Raw genomic sequence first — 7,500 nt, 5'->3', positions numbered from 1 at the left:
TCATGAAGGGGCAGCATAGCAAACACTCTATGTGAACTCTATCACATCTTTAAGCGTACGCCGCCACACGGCAGAGCTGGACCGGCACGACTGCAAGCTGAGGGCGACAACAAGAAGATGGCCCTTCGCCCGAACAGGGACTTGAACCCTGGACCCTCAGATTAAAAGTCTGATGCTCTACCGACTGAGCTATCCAGGCTCTTGTGTTTTGTGCGCCTCTTACTTTTTATATAAGAACACTTTCTCCACAAGCCGCCCAGCAGAAGCTCACTTGCCACAGGAGCTACGGGACAAAGGCCGCACGCAATTACGTCAGAGAGAGCGAAGGCCAAAGGCCTTGGAAGGCCCACCCGCCGTCGCAAAAAGCTAAAGGCAAAAGGGGGAATGCCCGACCGTAGTCGGCAGGGTTCGAACCTGCGCGGGGAGACCCCAATGGATTTCAAGTCCATCGCCTTAACCTCTCGGCCACGACTACGCCTGCATGTGGACCGCCTGCTCTCGTCTCGAGGCGGGCAGCACAGGATGCCGCCGAGCTTCAGGCGCAAAATCCAACTGAAGGGTGAGTTGGCAAAAAGAAGCTGGACGTCCCCGTCGCTCAACGACAAAGGGCTGCCATGACCCGGATTCGAGCATTCTTATCTGACCGCTTAAATCTGGCACCGAGCGCCTGCGTTGGTGGTATTGTGGTGAGCATAGCTGCCTTCCAAGAAGTTGACCCGGGTTCGATTCCCGGCCAACGCACAGTTTTTGGCTGCGGTTGACCTCGAAGCAGAACTCCTTCTGTGACCTCTGTCTGCACCAAAAGCTTTTGGATGAGTCGTTCAACAGCAGCAAAGAACTAGGTCTCCTCGTTGGGGAATCTAACCCCGGTCTTCCACGTGACAGGGGGAGATACTGTCCACCATACTAACGAAGAGTTGCGCTTGCTGTTCTTCGCTCCCAGCACACGCGACTGCACCCAACTTGCCAAAACGAGCCCCTACTCCATGAAATACCAGATTGACCCGCCACGAGCTAAAGTCTCTCAATATCTTGAATGCTACACATTACAGTGGGTCATTATTTGGACCGCTTTATTTCATTTAATATTTTTTTTGGCCTCTAATACGGGGGCATGAAAAAAGAGATGACATTACCTTGATCGGGTTTGTGAATACTGGGTGAGGGAAGGGACTTTCATAACTTTTACTTCTCCCATTTGGAGTGAGGGGGTGACGAAAATCATGTTGGCAGGTGTCGGCACCCTAGATTACCCTTGGTGAGCGTAGTGGTTTACCACAGTGAGCGCACAGGTCCAAGGGCATAGAGACACATCTCGAGTTTCTCGTCATCAGTGCATAAATCTTTCGCCTTTTACCAAAGATTTCCGTGGAGGGGAACCTTTGCGAGTGACCTGTACTTTTGGGGGCTCTGCTCACAGCAGAGCTACACTAGAGTGTCAAGAGCAGAGTCAATCTGGCCACCCGCCAACGTGCAGTGGAACGAAGCGCGCCTCGTCATGGTCTGTGTTTGCAGCCTTTGCGCTTCCAGCTTCGCAGCTTCAAATTTCTTTAGCCAGCATGGAAAGACAGCGCTCTCTCGTCCATGACGCGAGAAAAACTCTGGACGGGCTCAAACAAAGATGGCTTTTAGCTCTTTTGGCCCTATCAGTGACTCGTGCGCTTCGAGCCTTCTTTGTTGACCCTGAAAGCCAGCCTCTGCTGCCTGCGTTGTTGGTATAGTTTAACTGGCACCGCACCCGTGCGAAAAATGGAGGTGGCAGAAAGGAGCTCAGTGAACAAAAAGCCTGCCGTGACCCGGATTCGCTGCGGCCACAACGCAGAGTACTCTCCACTATACGATCACGGCGCCCCACTGGCTCACATCTGGTGGTGCCGGCCGTCCGAATTGAAAAAAAAAGGACTAGCTGCGCATTTTATTACTGTGGAGAGAGGGCACACAAATCCGTGCTAGGGACACGGAAGAAAAGGGCCCGGCCACTTCTCCTCAGCACCGGCGAAGAGCGTAGTCGGCAGGATTCGAACCTGCGCGGGGAGACCCCAATGGATTTCTAGTCCATCGCCTTAACCACTCGGCCACGACTACGGCGGCCCCGACGTCCTCTGTCCCGTTGTCAACCTCAAAGTTGGCTGAAAAAACAATGAACTGGCTACCGCTTTACTGAAATCGCCTAGCATAAAACTCCTAAAGGGGAAAACAGCCCACCACAAGCAACGAAACATTCATGAAGGGGCAGCATAGCAAACACTCTATGAGAACTCTATCACATCTTTAAGCGTACGCCGCCACACGGCAGAGCTGGACCGGCACGACTGCAAGCTGAGGGCGACAACAAGAAGATGGCCCTTCGCCCGAACAGGGACAGGGACTTGAACCCTGGACCCTCAGATTAAAAGCCTGATGCTCTACCGACTGAGCTATCCAGGCTCTTGTGTTTTGTGCGCCCCTTACTTTTTATATAAGAACACTTTCTCCACAAGCCGCCCAGCAGAAGCTCACTTGCCACAGGAGCTACGGGACAAAGGCCGCACGCAATTACGTCAGAGAGAGCGAAGGCCAAAGGCCTTGGAAGGCCCACCCGCCGTCGCAAAAAGCTAAAGGCAAAAGGGGGAATGCCCGACCGTAGTCGGCAGGGTTCGAACCTGCGCGGGGAGACCCCAATGGATTTCAAGTCCATCGCCTTTACCTCTCGGCCACGACTACACCTGCACGTGGACCGCCTGCTCTCGTCTCGAGGCGGGCAGCACAGGATGCCGCCGAGCTTCAGGCGCAAAATCCAACTGAAGGGTGAGTTGGCAAAAAGAAGCTGGACGTCCCCGTCGCTCAACGACAAAGGGCTGCCATGACCCGGATTCGAGCATTCTTATCTGACCGCTTAAATCTGGCACCGAACGCCTGCGTTGGTGGTATTGTGGTGAGCATAGCTGCCTTCCAAGAAGTTGACCCGGGTTCGATTCCCGGCCAACGCGCAGTTTTTGGCTGCGGTTGACCTTGAAGCAGAACTCCTTCTGTGACCTCTGTCTGCACCAAAAGCTTTTGGATGAGTCGTTCAACAGCAGCAAAGAACTAGGTCTCCTCGTTGGGGAATCTAACCCCGGTCTTCCACGTGACAGGGGAGATACTGTCCACCATACTAACGAAGAGTTGCGCTTGCTGTTCTTCGCTCCCAGCACACGCGACTGCACCCAACTTGCCAAAACGAGCCCCTACTCCATGAAATACCAGATTGACCCGCCACGAGCTAAAGTCTCTCAATATCTTGAATGCTACACATTACAGTGGGTCATTATTTGGACCGCTTTATTTCATTTAATATTTTTTTGGCCTCTAATACGGGGGCATGAAAAAAGAGATGACATTACCTTGATCGGGTTTGTGAATACTGGGTGAGGGAAGGGACTTTCATAACTTTTACTTCTCCCATTTGGAGTGAGGGGGTGACGAAAATCATGTTGGCAGGTGTCGGCACCCTAGATTACCCTTGGTGAGCGTAGTGGTTTACCACAGTGAGCGCACAGGTCCAAGGGCATAGAGACACATCTCGAGTTTCTCGTCATCAGCGCATAAATCTTTCGCCTTTTATTAAAGATTTCCGTGGAGGGGAACCTTTGCGAGTGACCTGTATTTTTGGGGGCTCTGCTCACAGCAGAGCTACACTAGAGTGTCAAGAGCAGAGTCAATCTGGCCACCCGCCAGCGTGCAGTGGAACGAAGCGCGCCTCGTCGTGGTCTGTGTTTGCAGCCTTTGCGCTTCCAGCATCGCAGCTTCAAATTTCTTTAGACAGCATGGAAAGACAGCGCTCTCTCATCCATGACGCGAGAAAAACTCTGGACGGGCTCAAACAAAGATGGCCTTTAGCTCTTTTGGCCCTATCAGTGACTCGTGCGCTTCGAGCCTTCTTTGTTGACCCCGAAAGCCAGCCTCTGCTGCCTGCGTTGTTGGTATAGTTTAACTGGCACCGCACCCGTATGAAAAATGGAGGTGGCAGAAAGGAGCTCAGTGAACAAAAAGCCTGCCGTGACCCGGATTCGAACCGGGGTTGCTGCGGCCACAACGTAGAGTACTCTCCACTATACGATCACGGCGCCCCACTGGCTCACATCTGGTGGTGCCGGCCGTCCGAATTGAAAAAAAAAGGACTAGCGGCGCTTTTTAGTACTGTGGAGAGAGGGCACACAAATCCGTGCTAGGGACACGGAAGAAAAGGGCCCGGCCACTTCTCCTCAGCACCGGCGAAGAGCGTAGTCGGCAGGATTCGAACCTGCGCGGGGAGACCCCAATGGATTTCTAGTCCATCGCCTTAACCACTCGGCCACGACTACGGCGGCCCAGATGTCCTCTGTCCCGTTGTCAACCTCAAAGTTGGCTGAAAAAACAATGAACTGGCTACCGCTTTACTGAAATCGCCTAGCATAAAACTCCTAAAGGGGAAAACAGCCCACCACAAGCAACGAAACATTCATGAAGGGGCAGCATAGCAAACACTCTATGTGAACTCTATCACATCTTTAAGCGTACGCCGCCACACGGCAGAGCTGGACCGGCACGACTGCAAGCTGAGGGCGACAACAAGAAGATGGCCCTTCGCCCGAACAGGGACTTGAACCCTGGACCCTCAGATTAAAAGTCTGATGCTCTACCGACTGAGCTATCCAGGCTCTTGTGTTTTGTGCGCCTCTTACTTTTTATATAAGAACACTTTCTCCACAAGCCGCCCAGCAGAAGCTCACTTGCCACAGGAGCTACGGGACAAAGGCCGCACGCAATTACGTCAGAGAGAGCGAAGGCCAAAGGCCTTGGAAGGCCCACCCGCCGTCGCAAAAAGCTAAAGGCAAAAGGGGGAATGCCCGACCGTAGTCGGCAGGGTTCGAACCTGCGCGGGGAGACCCCAATGGATTTCAAGTCCATCGCCTTTACCTCTCGGCCACGACTACACCTGCACGTGGACCGCCTGCTCTCGTCTCGAGGCGGGCAGCACAGGATGCCGCCGAGCTTCAGGCGCAAAATCCAACTGAAGGGTGAGTTGGCAAAAAGAAGCTGGACGTCCCCGTCGCTCAACGACAAAGGGCTGCCATGACCCGGATTCGAGCATTCTTATCTGACCGCTTAAATCTGGCACCGAGCGCCTGCGTTGGTGGTATTGTGGTGAGCATAGCTGCCTTCCAAGAAGTTGACCCGGGTTCGATTCCCGGCCAACGCACAGTTTTTGGCTGCGGTTGACCTCGAAGCAGAACTCCTTCTGTGACCTCTGTCTGCACCAAAAGCTTTTGGATGAGTCGTTCAACAGCAGCAAAGAACTAGGTCTCCTCGTTGGGGAATCTAACCCCGGTCTTCCACGTGACAGGGGAGATACTGTCCACCATACTAACGAAGAGTTGCGCTTGCTGTTCTTCGCTCCCAGCACACGCGACTGCACCCAACTTGCCAAAACGAGCCCCTACTCCATGAAATACCAGATTGACCCGCCACGAGCTAAAGTCTCTCAATATCTTGAATGCTACACATTACAGTGGGTCATTATTTGGACCGCTTTATTTCATTTAATATTTTTTTTGGCCTCTAATACGGGGGCATGAAAAAAGAGATGACATTACCTTGATCGGGTTTGTGAATACTGGGTGAGGGAAGGGACTTTCATAACTTTTACTTCTCCCATTTGGAGTGAGGGGGTGACGAAAATCATGTTGGCAGGTGTCGGCACCCTAGATTACCCTTGGTGAGCGTAGTGGTTTACCACAGTGAGCGCACAGGTCCAAGGGCATAGAGACACATCTCGAGTTTCTCGTCATCAGTGCATAAATCTTTCGCCTTTTACCAAAGTTTTCCGTGGAGGGGAACCTTTGCGAGTGACCTGTATTTTTGGGGGCTCTGCTCACAGCAGAGCTACACTAGAGTGTCAAGAGCAGAGTCAATCTGGCCACCCGCCAACGTGCAGTGGAACGAAGCGCGCCTCGTCATGGTCTGTGTTTGCAGCCTTTGCGCTTCCAGCTTCGCAGCTTCAAATTTCTTTAGCCAGCATGGAAAGACAGCGCTCTCTCGTCCATGACGCGAGAAAAACTCTGGACAGGCTCAAACAAAGATGGCTTTTAGCTCTTTTGGCCCTATCAGTGACTCGTGCGCTTCGAGCCTTCTTTGTTGACCCTGAAAGCCAGCCTCTGCTGCCTGCGTTGTTGGTATAGTTTAACTGGCACCGCACCCGTGCGAAAAATGGAGGTGGCAGAAAGGAGCTCAGTGAACAAAAAGCCTGCCGTGACCCGGATTCGCTGCGGCCACAACGCAGAGTACTCTCCACTATACGATCACGGCGCCCCACTGGCTCACATCTGGTGGTGCCGGCCGTCCGAATTGAAAAAAAAAGGACTAGCTGCGCTTTTTATTACTGTGGAGAGAGGGCACACAAATCCGTGCTAGGGACACGGAAGAAAAGGGCCCGGCCACTTCTCCTCAGCACCGGCGAAGAGCGTAGTCGGCAGGATTCGAACCTGCGCGGGGAGACCCCAATGGATTTCTAGTCCATCGCCTTAACCACTCGGCCACGACTACGGCGGCCCAGATGTCCTCTGTCCCGTTGTCAACCTCAAAGTTGGCTGAAAAAACAATGAACTGGCTACCGCTTTACTGAAATCGCCTAGCATACAACTCCTAAAGGGGAAAACAGCCCACCACAAGCAACGAAACATTCATGAAGGGGCAGCATAGCAAACACTCTATGTGAACTCTATCACATCTTTAAGCGTACGCCGCCACACGGCAGAGCTGGACCGGCACGACTGCAAGCTGAGGGCGACAACAAGAAGATGGCCCTTCGCCCGAACAGGGACAGGGACTTGAACCCTGGACCTTCAGATTAAAAGTCTGATGCTCTACGGACTGAGCTATCCAGGCTCTTGTGTTTTGTGCGCCCCTTACTTTTTATATAAGAACACTTTCTCCACAAGCCGCCCAGCAGAAGCTCACTTGCCACAGGAGCTACGGGACAAAGGCCGCACGCAATTACGTCAGAGAGAGCGAAGGCCAAAGGCCTTGGAAGGCCCACCCGCCGTCGCAAAAAGCTAAAGGCAAAAGGGGGAATGCCCGACCGTAGTCGGCAGGGTTCGAACCTGCGCGGGGAGACCCCAATGGATTTCAAGTCCATCGCCTTAACCTCTCGGCCACGACTACGCCTGCATGTGGACCGCCTGCTCTCGTCTCGAGGCGGGCAGCACAGGATGCCGCCGAGCTTCAGGCGCAAAATCCAACTGAAGGGTGAGTTGGCAAAAAGAAGCTGGACGTCCCCGTCGCTCAACGACAAAGGGCTGCCATGACCCGGATTCGAGCATTCTTATCTGACCGCTTAAATCTGGCACCGAGCGCCTGCGTTGGTGGTATTGTGGTGAGCATAGCTGCCTTCCAAGAAGTTGACCCGGGTTCGATTCCCGGCCAACGCGCAGTTTTTGGCTGCGGTTGACCTCGAAGCAGAACTCCTTCTGTGACCTCTGTCTGCACCAAAAGCTTTTGGAT

The 7,500-nt window shown here is 53.3% G+C and overlaps 12 non-coding genes across 12 annotated transcripts; 3 read left to right on the top strand and 9 right to left on the bottom strand.

Annotated features, from left to right (window-relative positions):
- Positions 1 to 126: 126 nt before the first annotated feature.
- On the bottom strand, positions 127 to 199 carry trnak-uuu (transfer RNA lysine (anticodon UUU)). Its single transcript has one exon. It is a non-coding gene; the product is annotated as a tRNA-Lys (tRNA).
- Positions 200 to 393: 194 nt separating this feature from the next.
- trnas-uga (transfer RNA serine (anticodon UGA)) lies at positions 394 to 475 on the bottom strand. The gene has a single exon. It is a non-coding gene; the product is annotated as a tRNA-Ser (tRNA).
- Positions 476 to 1,312: 837 nt separating this feature from the next.
- LOC141327436 (U5 spliceosomal RNA) lies at positions 1,313 to 1,427 on the top strand. The gene has a single exon (XR_012354733.1). It is a non-coding gene; the product is annotated as a U5 spliceosomal RNA (small nuclear RNA).
- Positions 1,428 to 2,003: 576 nt separating this feature from the next.
- trnas-aga (transfer RNA serine (anticodon AGA)) lies at positions 2,004 to 2,085 on the bottom strand. Its single transcript has one exon. It is a non-coding gene; the product is annotated as a tRNA-Ser (tRNA).
- A 536-nt stretch (positions 2,086 to 2,621) lies between these two features.
- On the bottom strand, positions 2,622 to 2,703 carry trnas-uga (transfer RNA serine (anticodon UGA)). The gene has a single exon. It is a non-coding gene; the product is annotated as a tRNA-Ser (tRNA).
- Positions 2,704 to 3,538: 835 nt separating this feature from the next.
- Positions 3,539 to 3,653, top strand: LOC141327425 (U5 spliceosomal RNA). Its single transcript, XR_012354722.1, has one exon. It is a non-coding gene; the product is annotated as a U5 spliceosomal RNA (small nuclear RNA).
- A 587-nt stretch (positions 3,654 to 4,240) lies between these two features.
- Positions 4,241 to 4,322, bottom strand: trnas-aga (transfer RNA serine (anticodon AGA)). The gene has a single exon. It is a non-coding gene; the product is annotated as a tRNA-Ser (tRNA).
- A 263-nt stretch (positions 4,323 to 4,585) lies between these two features.
- trnak-uuu (transfer RNA lysine (anticodon UUU)) lies at positions 4,586 to 4,658 on the bottom strand. Its single transcript has one exon. It is a non-coding gene; the product is annotated as a tRNA-Lys (tRNA).
- A 194-nt stretch (positions 4,659 to 4,852) lies between these two features.
- On the bottom strand, positions 4,853 to 4,934 carry trnas-uga (transfer RNA serine (anticodon UGA)). The gene has a single exon. It is a non-coding gene; the product is annotated as a tRNA-Ser (tRNA).
- An 836-nt stretch (positions 4,935 to 5,770) lies between these two features.
- LOC141327445 (U5 spliceosomal RNA) lies at positions 5,771 to 5,885 on the top strand. The gene has a single exon (XR_012354741.1). It is a non-coding gene; the product is annotated as a U5 spliceosomal RNA (small nuclear RNA).
- A 576-nt stretch (positions 5,886 to 6,461) lies between these two features.
- trnas-aga (transfer RNA serine (anticodon AGA)) lies at positions 6,462 to 6,543 on the bottom strand. Its single transcript has one exon. It is a non-coding gene; the product is annotated as a tRNA-Ser (tRNA).
- Positions 6,544 to 7,079: 536 nt separating this feature from the next.
- trnas-uga (transfer RNA serine (anticodon UGA)) lies at positions 7,080 to 7,161 on the bottom strand. Its single transcript has one exon. It is a non-coding gene; the product is annotated as a tRNA-Ser (tRNA).
- Positions 7,162 to 7,500: the final 339 nt, after the last annotated feature.

Source organism: Garra rufa, chromosome 2 (assembly GCF_049309525.1).
Source record: "Garra rufa chromosome 2, GarRuf1.0, whole genome shotgun sequence".
Taxonomy (NCBI): domain Eukaryota; kingdom Metazoa; phylum Chordata; class Actinopteri; order Cypriniformes; family Cyprinidae; genus Garra; species Garra rufa.
The sequence above is the reverse complement of the archived record's forward strand: the minus strand, read 5'-3'. Positions and strand labels throughout refer to the sequence as shown.